Raw genomic sequence first — 11,709 nt, 5'->3', positions numbered from 1 at the left:
GATCCACACATGGAGGGTGCACTCCAAATGCAGATCTCAGCCCACGCTACAAGAAGGTGCTCCCAATCACTCCTATACTGCAGTTACCTCTTCCACTATGACCCTGCAGACACAGCTCCAACAGAGAAAAGGGTTTGCAGTGGGGACTGGGATGGAGACTGGGCCAACCAGGGAGGTGTACATTTGCCTCCAGGCCCACAGACATTTGACATGCACCTAGGATTGTATAATCTCTTCCATGGATTCCATCTCCCTTCCCCTCAAGGTCACCAGGTAAAGTAAGAACCATGGATGATCTTAGTATCCTGGTTCCTATGAAGTTCCCTTCCCAGGGAGGTGAATGTGAAGAGGATGACCTTTGATGGCCTTAACTGGTGTGGAGGCACAGGACCTCCAGACAGCCAGCCTTGGCTTTTCATGGGTCACTGGGTAGTATTTTTCCAGATAGCTCTAAGACATTATATTGATGTTGGAATGTCTTCCTCTTTCAGAGGATCTAGTGGGATATAAGAAAAGAGTTCTGACTTGTAAAAGGACCAGTTCACCAAATCACTAATACTTAGTTTTGATTTAAAAATCCTAGCAGAATAGGCAGGTTTCTAGAAGCAGGTTACAGAAGGGTTCAGGAAATTGGTATTGGTCTACAAAGCCTTTTACCTCTGTATTATTGGTGTTCATGCAGCTCAGTTTTGCAGCAACCAGACATCTTTGTCGTTTAGTGGCAGGAGACTGTTAGTGGCCTCAGTCGGGTTTTGAGGCTGTACATCTCTCTCTCTCTCTCTCTCTCTCACACACACACACACACACAGAGGCTAATTAGCATGCTTTCACCTAGTATAAAACCTTAAATATTTTATCTTTGCATTTCTTGTGTCATCCATGCTTGTTCCTTCCAGAGATCATCAGCCAAGATACCTAAAGCTGAATAACCCTGGAAAATGAACTCTCCCACCTGTAAAAGTGTTCTCTCCAAGGCAGACGGGGAGGACACAGAATAGGGTGTATGGGTAAGCCTCCCTGCCTCAAGACATGCTGTATCCTTCCTTGGTTCATTAGAAAACTTTAGTCTCTTGTTGTGTGAAGCTGACATCCATCATGAACGCTAGATCCACTTACTAATTAGAGCATACTACAATATTTAGATGATATCCAGAGCTCTGGAGATGCACCACTCTCTCACGACACAACCGTCTCATTTAACTTTCCCTCTGAAAGTCACCTCCCTATCATTGCGTAATTTATAGGAGCACTGAAACCTGTTGTGATTTATTTTGATAAAAATAAGTCTCCCCATATTTTCAGGCAGTAAAACAGCTGTATTGTCAGTACCTAAATCACATGCAGTATTGAAAATGTAGTCTGAACACATTCTCGTTAGTGGAAAGCTCAAGTAATAGAAGGTTATCCTTGCTAGTGGTAGTCACATCTTTAACTTCCAATGTGAGATAGTGTTGTCATCTTTCATCAGCAGGTGGCTCAGGAAAACACTATATTTGGGATTTCCAAAAGGGTTAGTAGCCCAAACCCAGTGAAATTGAATGTGTTTTAGGAGCCAAACTCCATTAGGATCCTTTGAAAATCCCAGCCCATAGCAACCGATAAAGATTTACATGAGTGTCTACTGGTTGCACTGCCTAGGGGGTTCAGGAGCAGGTAAAAGAATCTATACGTGGGTTTCATTTGCAGAAGAGGCCTGTTGTAGTTCTTCTGAAGCCTCGAATCTGACACTATGAAGTGGAGGCAGAAGAAGAAGAATGTGAAGTGGGGTAGGAAATACCAAAAGAATCAGCATTACCTCTAGCTTGAATACATCGTACTTGATTTTGATCCTTGTCGGGCCAACTGGTAGTTGAAAAGCCTTGTGGGAGGGCAACGATGGTGTGACTGCACCTCTCTCATAAATTTCTTATCTTTCTGGGAACTTATTCCAGAGTTTGCCATAGGAGAAAATAAAATAGTTGTCTTTATCACGTTTTAAGATCAGTCTCTTAGCAGGTGTGGAAGGTGCTCTCATGTGGCATTATAGCTACTTAAGGCAAATTCCCTGCAGCAGGACTTCTGAAAAAAATTCTGTATCCCTCCCCTTACCCTTCTTGTTTCTTGGCTCTTTGGTATAAGTGGGTGAGTAAGAAATTCAGTCATAGTGAGTTACAAATCTCTTGAATTAAACTGCTTAATTATCTAATGTCAAGATTTATGCCTCATTTTGGTATGTTGACTGTGATAAAACTTGATGGTAGACAATTGTAGGATAGAATGTAATTAAAGGAACACTCCACTGATTTTTAAGTGACCAATTGGTTTCAAGTGTATGGTGCATAAATAGATACATATTTAATATTTTTAAATAAAGAATGTTTAACTTAAATTCCCAAATATTTTTGAGAAATATGATATTTGCAACAATGTCGAGATTTCTGTAGCAGCCAATGGGTCAGACTCCACTCCTGAATTAGTGGGACAAAGCGGCTATAGTAAGCCTAAGGAGATACACTATTGTGGGAGGGGAAGGCTGACATAACCAAGACATTTCTGAAAAGAGCAATTTCCCTGTAGTGACTTACAGGGCCTGCAAACAGAAGAGGATGAGTCTGTAAAGGCCTGTAGTGGATTTTCATGACAATGTATCATCTGCTGCAGGTCCTGCCTTACAGGATCCAGGGAAAATCCACTTCTATGGACTTTGCTCTCTTCAAATTAGACAGGAAAATCCAAAAATGAAACTAAAGCAGCATGGAAGCAGAGGGGCAATGTACTGTGTCCTTCCAGGTACCTTTCTGTACTTCAGTGTTTCCTCTCTCATATTCAGCCCACTCCAAACCATCATTATTTACTCATGGGAACACACCACTACCTCTCGCCGTCTAACATTATTCACCTGTAATAGGTATCCCATTGCAGCAACAGTCTGTATACATGCAGCCCTATGACTCTGTGTCCAATTTTTCACCTCCTCACTGCCATTATTTTGTCTGTTCAGTCAGACCAGTCAATTTGCATGTACGGCTTTCAGTAGCTCCTAACGGGCTCAGTCTTGCCCCCTTTGATATATGATGCCCCAAATCTTGCTGAAGGTCATTACTGAATGTATTGCCTTTTCTCCCTTCCAGGCCCTTTGTCAGTCTTTTCTCCAGCCCTCTGGGTCATATTACTGCAAACGTCATATCACCTTACACTTATAAAATCTCAGTTACAAAAACCAGACAACCGTGATTATGTAATGCAATACTGTATTTTTTTAAATACTCCAACTATATATATAGATATATATGTATGTAAGCAAGGTCTGAGTGAGCATTCCCGGTTGAGGGGGGGTTACCCTTGCTAAGCAGAAGTTAGGGGGGCCAAATCCCAGTGAAGATGAGAGTGTGTGGGAACAGCTGTTCCTATCTGGTGGTGGTGTGGACTCTGATTAAAGAGTCTTAGATGCCATTTGACCTGCCCCTCTCCAGCCAGAGCTGATTAGACACAATGGAGAACTCTTTTTTCCAGTTGGTGATTCCTAGAGCTGACATCACTGCTGAGCAGGTTTAGGAGCTAAGCCTTAGGGTATGTCTAGACTACGAAATTAGGTCGAATTTATAGAAGTCAGTTTTTTAGAAATCGTTTTTATATATTTGAGTGTGTGTGTCCCCACAGAAAATGCTCTAAGTGCATTAAGTGCATTAACTCGGGGGAGTGCTTCCACAGTACCAAGGCAAGCGTCGACCTCCGGAGTGTTGCACTGTGGGTAGCTATCTAGGGGACTCATTCCTCTAGGTCACACTGCAGTCACTCACAGAGAAGGCGCAGCGAGGTAAATCTAGCCATGTATCAATCAGAGGCCAGACCAACCTGCTTGTTCCAATAAGAACAATTACTTAGGTGCACCATTTCTTATTGGAACCCTCCGTGAAGTCCTGCCTGAAATACTCCTTGATGTAAAGCCACCCCTTTTGTTGATTTTAATTCCCTGTAAGCCAACCCTGTAAGCCATGTCATCAGTTGCCCCTCCCTCCGTCAGAGCAATGGCAGACAATCGTTCTGCGCCTTTTTTCTGTGCGGACGCCATACCAAGGCAAGCATGGAGGCCGCTCAGCTCACTTTGGCAATTAGGAGCACATTAAACACCACACGCATTATCCAGCAGTATATGCAGCACCAGAACCTGGCAGAGCGATACCGGGCAAGGAGGCGACGTCAGCGCGGTCATGTGAATGATCAGGACATGGACACAGATTTCTCTGAAAGCATGGGCCCTGCCAATGCATGCATCATGGTGCTAATGGGGCAGGTTCATGTGGTGGAACGCCGATTCTGGGCTCGGGAAACAAGCACAGACTGGTGGGACTACATAGTGTTGCAGGTCTGGGACGATTCCCAGTGGCTGCGAAACTTTCGCATGCATAAGGGCACTTTCATGGAACTTTGTGACTTGCTTTCCCCTGCCCTGAAGCGCATGAATACCAAGATGAGAGCAGCCCTCACAGTTGAGAAGCAAGTGGCGATAGCCCTGTGGAAGCTTGCAACGCCAGACAGCTACTGGTCAGTTGGGAATCAATTTGGAGTGGGCAATCTACTGTGGGGGCTGCTGTGATGCAAGTAGCCCACGCAATCAAAGATCTGCTGATATCAAGGGTAGTGACCCTCGGAAATGTGCAGGTCACAGTGGATGGCTTTGCTGCAATGGGATTCCCTAACTGTGGTGGGGCCATAGACGGAACCCATATCCCTATCTTGGCACCGGAGCACCAAGCCGGCGAGTACATAAACCGCAAGGGGTACTTTTCAATAGTGCTGCAAGCTCTGGTGGATCACAAGGAACGTTTCACCAACATCAACGTGGGATGGCCGGGAAAGGTACATGACGCTCGCATCTTCAGGAACTCTGGTCTGTTTCAAAAGCTGCAGGAAGGGACTTTATTCCCAGACCAGAAAATAACTGTTGGGGATGTTGAAATGCCTATAGTTATCCTTGGGGACCCAGCCTACCCCTTAATGCCATGGCTCATGAAGCCGTACACAGGCAGCCTGGACAGTAGTCAGGAGCTGTTCAACTACAGGCTGAGGAAGTGCAGAATGTGGTAGAATGTGCATTTGGACGTTTAAAGGTGCGCTGGCGCAGTTTACTGACTTGGTTAGACCTCAGCGAAACCAATATTCCCACTGTTATTACTGCTTTCTGTGCACTCCACAATATCTGTGAGAGTAAGGGGGAGACGTTTATGGTGGGGTGGGAGGTTGAGGCAAATCGCCTGGCTGCTGGTTATGCGCAGCCAGACACCAGGGCAGTTAGAAGAGTACAGGAGGGTGCGGTACGCATCAGAGAAGCTTTGAAAACCAGTTTCATGACTGGTCAGGCTACGGTGTGAAAGTTCTGTTTGTTTCTCCTTGATGAAACCCCCCGCCCCTTGGTTCACTCTACTTCTCTGTAAGCTAACCACCCTCCCCTCCTCCCTTCAATCACCACTTGCAGAGGCAATAAAGTCATTGTTGCTTCACATTCACGCATTCTTTATTCATTCATCACACAAATAGGGGGATGACTTCCAAGGTAGCCCAGGAGGGGTGGTGGAGGAGGGAAGGAAAATGTCACACAGCACTTTAAAAGTTTACAACTTTAAAATTTATTGAATGACAGCCTTCTGTTTTTTGGGCAATCCTCTGTGGTGGAGTGGCTGGTTGGCCGGAGGCCCCCCCCACCGCATTCTTGGGCGTCTGGGTGAGGAGGCTATGGAACTTGGGGAGGAGGGCGGTTGGTTACACAGGGGCTGTAGCGGCAGTCTGTGCTCCAGCTGCCTTTGCTACAGCTCAGCCATACACTGGAGCATATTGGTTTGCTCCTCGAGCAGCCTCAGCATTGAATCCTGCCTCCTCTCATCATGCTGCCGCCACATTTGAGCTTCAGCCCTGTCTTCAGCCCGCCACTTACTCTCTTCAGCCCGCCACCTCTCCTCCCGGTCATTTTGTGCTTTCCTGCACTCTGACGTTATTTGCCTCCACGCATTTGTCTGTGCTCTGTCAGTGTGGGAGGACAGCATGAGCTCAGAGAACATTTCATCACGAGTGCATTTTTTTTTTCTTTCTAATCTTCACTAGCCTCTGGGAAGGAGAAGATCCTGTGATCATTGAAACACATGCAGCTGGTGGAGAAAAAAAAAGGGACAGCGGTATTTAAAAAGACACATTTTATAAAACAATAGCTACACTCTTTCAGGGTAAACCTTGCTGTTAACATTACATACATAGCACATGTGCTTTCGTTACAAGGTCGCATTTTGCCTCCCCCCTCCCCGTGGCTAACAGCGGGGAACATTTCTGTTCAGCCACAGGCAAACAGCCCAGCAGGAATGGGCACCTCTGAGTGTCCCCTGAAGAAAAGCACCCTATTTCAACCAGGTGACCATGAATGATATCTCACTCTCCTGAAGATAACACAGAGAGATAAAGAACGGATGTTGTTTGAACGCCAGCAAACATACACTGCAATGCTTTGTTGTACAATGATTCCCGAGTACGTGCTACTGGCCTGGAGTGGTAAAGTGTCCTACCATGGAGGACGCAATAAGGCTGCCCTCCCCAGAAACCTTTTGCAAAGGCTTTGGGAGTACATCCAGGAGAGCCGCGAATGCCAGGGCAAATTAATCCTTTCACATGCTTGCTTTTAAACCATGTATAGTATTTTAAAAGGTACACTTACCGGAGGTCCCTTCTCCACCTACCGGGTCCAGGAGGCAGCCTTGGGTGGGTTCGGGGGGTACTAGCTCCAGGTCCAGGGTGAGAAACAGTTCCTGGCTGTCAGGAAAACTGGTTTCTCCGCTTGCTTGCTGTGAGCTATCTTCTTCGTCCCCAAAACCTGCTTCTGTGTTGCCTCCATCTCCATTGAAGGAGTCAAACAACACGGCTAGGGTAGTGGTGGCTGAACCCCCTAAAATGGCATGCAGCTCATCACAGAAGCAGCATGTTTGGGGCTCTGACCCGGAGCGGCCGTTCGCCTCTCTGGTTTTCTGGTAGGCTTGCCTCAGTTCCTTAAGTTTCACGCGGCACTGCTTCAGGTCCCTGTTATGGCCTCTGTCCTTCATGCCCTGGGAGATTTTGACAAAGGTTTTGGCATTTCGAAAACTGGAACGGAGTTCTGATAGCACGGATTCCTCTCCCTATACAGCGATCAGATCCCGTACCTCCCGTTCAGTCCATGCTGGAGCTCTTTTGCGATTCTGGGACTCCATCACGGTCACCTTTGCTGATGAGCTCTGCATGGTCACCTCTGCTGATGAGCTCTGCATGGTCACCTGCAGCTTGCCATGCTGGCCAAACAGGAAATGAGATTCAAAAGTTCGCAGTTCTTTTCCTGTCTACCTGGCCAGTGCATCTGAGTTGAGAGTGCTGTCCAGAGCGGTCACAATGGAGCACTCTGGGATAGCTCCTGGAGGCCAATACCGTCGAATTGCGTCCATAGTACACCAAAGTCGACCCGGCAAGGCCGATTTAAGCGCTAATCCACTTATCAGGGGTGGAGTAAGGAAATCGATTTTAAGAGCCCTTTAAGTCGAAAAAAAGGGCTTCATCATGTGGATGGGTGCAGGTTTACATTGATTTAACGCTGCTAAATTCAACCTAAAGTCCTAGTGTAGACCAGGGCTTAGACCTTGTATAGGGACAGTGAAAGACCACATGGAGACTGCACTGGCTGCGAGGTCCCCACTGCCTGCTAACATCACTAAGAGCTGGGTTAGGAGGCAGAACATCATGTCGCAGGAGCAGGAGCAGCGGCAGAGAAGCAGCAGCGAGCCAGTTGCCAAAGGAGCAGAAGAGGCACTGCTCAATGCCCCCGTCCCTGTGAACTGTGGCTCCTCACTAACCAAGGCCAGCCAACTGTGAGTGGGGTGCAGTGGAGGGAGCACGGAGTGATGTGTTAAAAGGACATTTGTTTGTTTTCACCGCAAGGTGGGAAACTGAGGCAAAGGACACTGCCCAATGCACTGTGAAGTCAGGTTTGCTTATGGTCACATGCTTTTGAATGTGGTTGTGGTGTTTTCCCAAATTAAGGCTGGGTTTCCTTTCCCTTTTCATAAAAGTTCTCTTTTGTTATATACAGACTCCATGCTTGCACCTCAGGAAGTATTGCCTCTTTGAGGTACACAGGAGTGGTAAGTTTCCCCACATTACCAAGGGGGGCTCAATCCAGTTCAATTTTGTATTGGTAAGAACTACTCCTAGATACTGAACCCGACTCTTGTTGCTGCTGACTTCACCGGGCAGAAGGGTTACATTCACAAATACTCCCCCCACACACAAACACTTTTTAATGGTACTTCTCTGACCAGTTTTATTGGTATTTTCCCCGTTTCCATGATCAAAATTAACAACTGTAAAAGGGCTACACCTTTCCTTTTAAAGTGCTGCTTTCCTTCTTGACTCATACATGGACTGTGCCTTCTGACTCTATCTTGCGTAAATAACATGTAAAATAATCAGTGCACTGTTATGACCTGACAGCTGAAGCCTTTTGAGAAATAGGGCCTTATGTTGGATTATCATAGGACATTTCCAAGCTCAATTATAGTTACAAGTCATATACTATTGCATTAAATTCTTGTATCACACTGATAACCTGCTAAGTGTACAAATCCAGTGTTATCCTCATGGTCAGGTATATACAACAATTTCAAATCAAGGCAAAAAAGCAAAGCAAGGGGAAGCTACAAATGAAACATCTGCCTCTGTCCTTGTTGTTTTACTTATTCATCTGTTTAGCACCGATGATGTACTTGGATTTGTTCAGTGCACAAAAACAAATACAGTCCCTGCATATTTTATAATCTAGAGCACAGAGACAGCATGTGGGATATGCTGAGAAACACAGTGGTGGAGATGACACAAGTAACTATACATCAGCCTTTCTGGAAAAAAGTTTTTGCTTTTTTTTTTCTTCCAATAAATAAGTGAGTTTTCCCCTTATTAATGAAAGCCAAGGCCTCTTCATCCTCCATGGCATGTGTTCACCGGGGAAAAGTGTATTCTTAACTCAAGTTAGCTACCTCAGGTTAAGAGCACACCTTTTCGCCAGTGAAAACAAGGGCTGTCTGTGCAGTCTTAAAGATTTTAGTGGAGGTTTGGGGCCATCTGTGTATACTATAGCCCTGGGTTATCTATATAGCCAGTAGACATATTTTCTGGGGCCTAACCTGTGGTCCCACTGTTTTCATCTTAAAGAGCAGGCAGTTTAGCAAGGAGGCAGCAGGTCTCACACAAAGGTAGCCTGAGAATGCTCCTTTGTGCTGCAGCATTCTCCAGACACAAGAGGAAGCTCTTCAGGCCTGCTCAGTAGTGGCAGGGGAGAAGAGGAGGTAGCATCGGTGGGGAAGGAAAGCTGAAGGGGGGGAGGAGGCCAGGGAAGGGGAAGGGAAATAGAAATGAAGAAAGAAAGGAGGGCAGAGGAAAGGGAAGAGATAAAGCAGTGGAATCATTATAGGCTGCCTTTCAAAGCCATTTCAAGCCAGGCCAGGCTAGCACTAAGTGGGAAGGAGACAGAAAGGATTGAGCAAGTGAGACATAGAAATGAGAATCTCTTACAGAGAGCAGAGGAGCAGCAAGAAGAATGGCAGGACGTAGAGGGAGAAAATTCACTAAATGGCAATACGGAGATATCTGACTAAAGGCAGAGGGCAGGAGAGAAGAGGAAAGAGCTGGCGGTAGAGTTGGGAGGAGAAACACTTGTATGGAAGTAGAAATCTCTCTCATATAAACTCCATTTCCCCCCTCCGGACTCTGCTGAACTACCCTTCCTCACAGTTGACTTTTACACTTCCTCACAAAGATGCTTTTGAAAAGCAAACTCTTTGCCATTGGAACACACCAGATTGCACCAAATGGCAGGTATTTAGAAACAAATTTCCTTGGGGAAGAAACAAACTATTCCAGGACGTTAATCTCTTCTGGAAAAACTAATCAGTTTAAACACTGGAGTGGAAGAGAAGCAGAAAGGAGGAGTGACAGCGCATCCCACATGACAGTGACTAATGCAGGCCCCAACAGTGCCCCCAAGGCCAGAATTTGGTCCCCAGCCAAAAGTTAGCAATTGCCACTGTTATCACCAAAAGTACATTATGCATCATGAATCGCCAATAAAGCACAGTAACACTCTTCAGCTAACTCACTCCCCATGCAAATAAACCCCTCAGCAATTTAAAATCCTTGAGAATATTACCCTCTCCACGTGATTTGGCTCCTCCATCCAAAATATCACATACAGCTTCCTAGGTAGAGCAATAGGCGTTACCTTCTGTACACTGAAGTGATAGTGTATGCTACTGATGTAGAGAGAGAAAAAAGATTTTTTTAAAAATAAATCAATAGCTTTATTACTTAACTGTATTCCTTTACCCTTTCTCTATCAGAGAACAAAGTCAACAGAGAATAATGGCCACTGATGGAGCCTCATTTCCCACCATAGTCTACTCTCCAATGAAAATAATAGGGTTTGTAAAATGATATGGTCTTATCAATATCAGTGAGGGCTAAGGCACTTAAGAGGTTAAAACACTTTGTTCAGCTACTGAAATAACTTAATACTCTAAATTACATCCAGTCTCTTTACACAGTAATAACTGGTAATTTATGAAGTGCTAAATTTCATTTGAATTAATCCAGATTATTGCAGTTCATTTTGGAACACACTGTTCTAATAATCATCTCTCCTAACCAGGATTTTTGGAGGGAAGAAGAAGCTTTCTGTGCTGCAATAGGCTTTTGGAAGGCAATGTAACAAAATACACTTTATACAATGTGCAACTGAAGCAAAGAGATTCTCCCATCTGTAATTGTGAACGGATGCAAATATTTCAGGTTCAAGTGAGTATAATTGTGCTTTGGTTTTGTATAATTCAGTGTTGCAAGTGGTAAGGAAGATGTTTAGATGAACAGAGTAATGAAGAGGTTAAATCTGATTGTAATTAGACTGCAGTATGCATGGTCATGTGGTTAATAGTAAATTTTCCTTGATTAACTAGTCCTGTTTGTTAAGAGCTCCTATTAACATTAGCACTCTCCGTGTTGGCTGTGGAGACACACCATGGACCAGTGCAAGATTAATGAAAGCAGGTACACATGCTGATTAGAATGTGGCAGTTTAATAAACTCCTCTAACATTAAATTATTTAATGCATTCATGCTCATGTAGGCTATTCAATGGTCAGCTTGACCACCTATGTGTTAATATTGGGAATTGAAATGCAGAGGATGGAAGAAATATTGCCGTGTATGAGGTAATTAGCTCTCATGTCTGATAAATGGGGCAATACCTATGTGTATACATGTTTTAGCACACCACATGGTTCTTTCATTAACTGGAATCTTTCGCTGAAAATTTTGTAAATGTTTAGTCTGAATTTGATTCCTTAAACAATTCAGCTAACTACCATGAGCTATTGTCTGTTTAATATTTGAAGCAAATGTAACATCAGCTAGAGAGATAAGACACCTGGCTAAAGTTAATGCAACACAAAAATTATGTTTGAAGCTATAAAATAATTTGGACCCATTTTCAGTGGATACATTGCTTTCAAATAGGGATTGTTTAGAAAACAGTATTTGAAAAGCTAGATTTTATAAACTTATGGTTGCTAGTATTTGAGTGCTCACCTTCCCTTCTGTCCTGGGAACACTGGCAAATGTTTCACATTTCAGGAAAGTTCCTGAATGTCAGGCAGAAAAGTTGCTCTTCAAATC

This window comes from Chelonia mydas, chromosome 8, assembly GCF_015237465.2.
Source record: "Chelonia mydas isolate rCheMyd1 chromosome 8, rCheMyd1.pri.v2, whole genome shotgun sequence".
Classification (NCBI taxonomy): domain Eukaryota; kingdom Metazoa; phylum Chordata; order Testudines; family Cheloniidae; genus Chelonia; species Chelonia mydas.
This window is presented reverse-complemented; position numbering follows the sequence as displayed.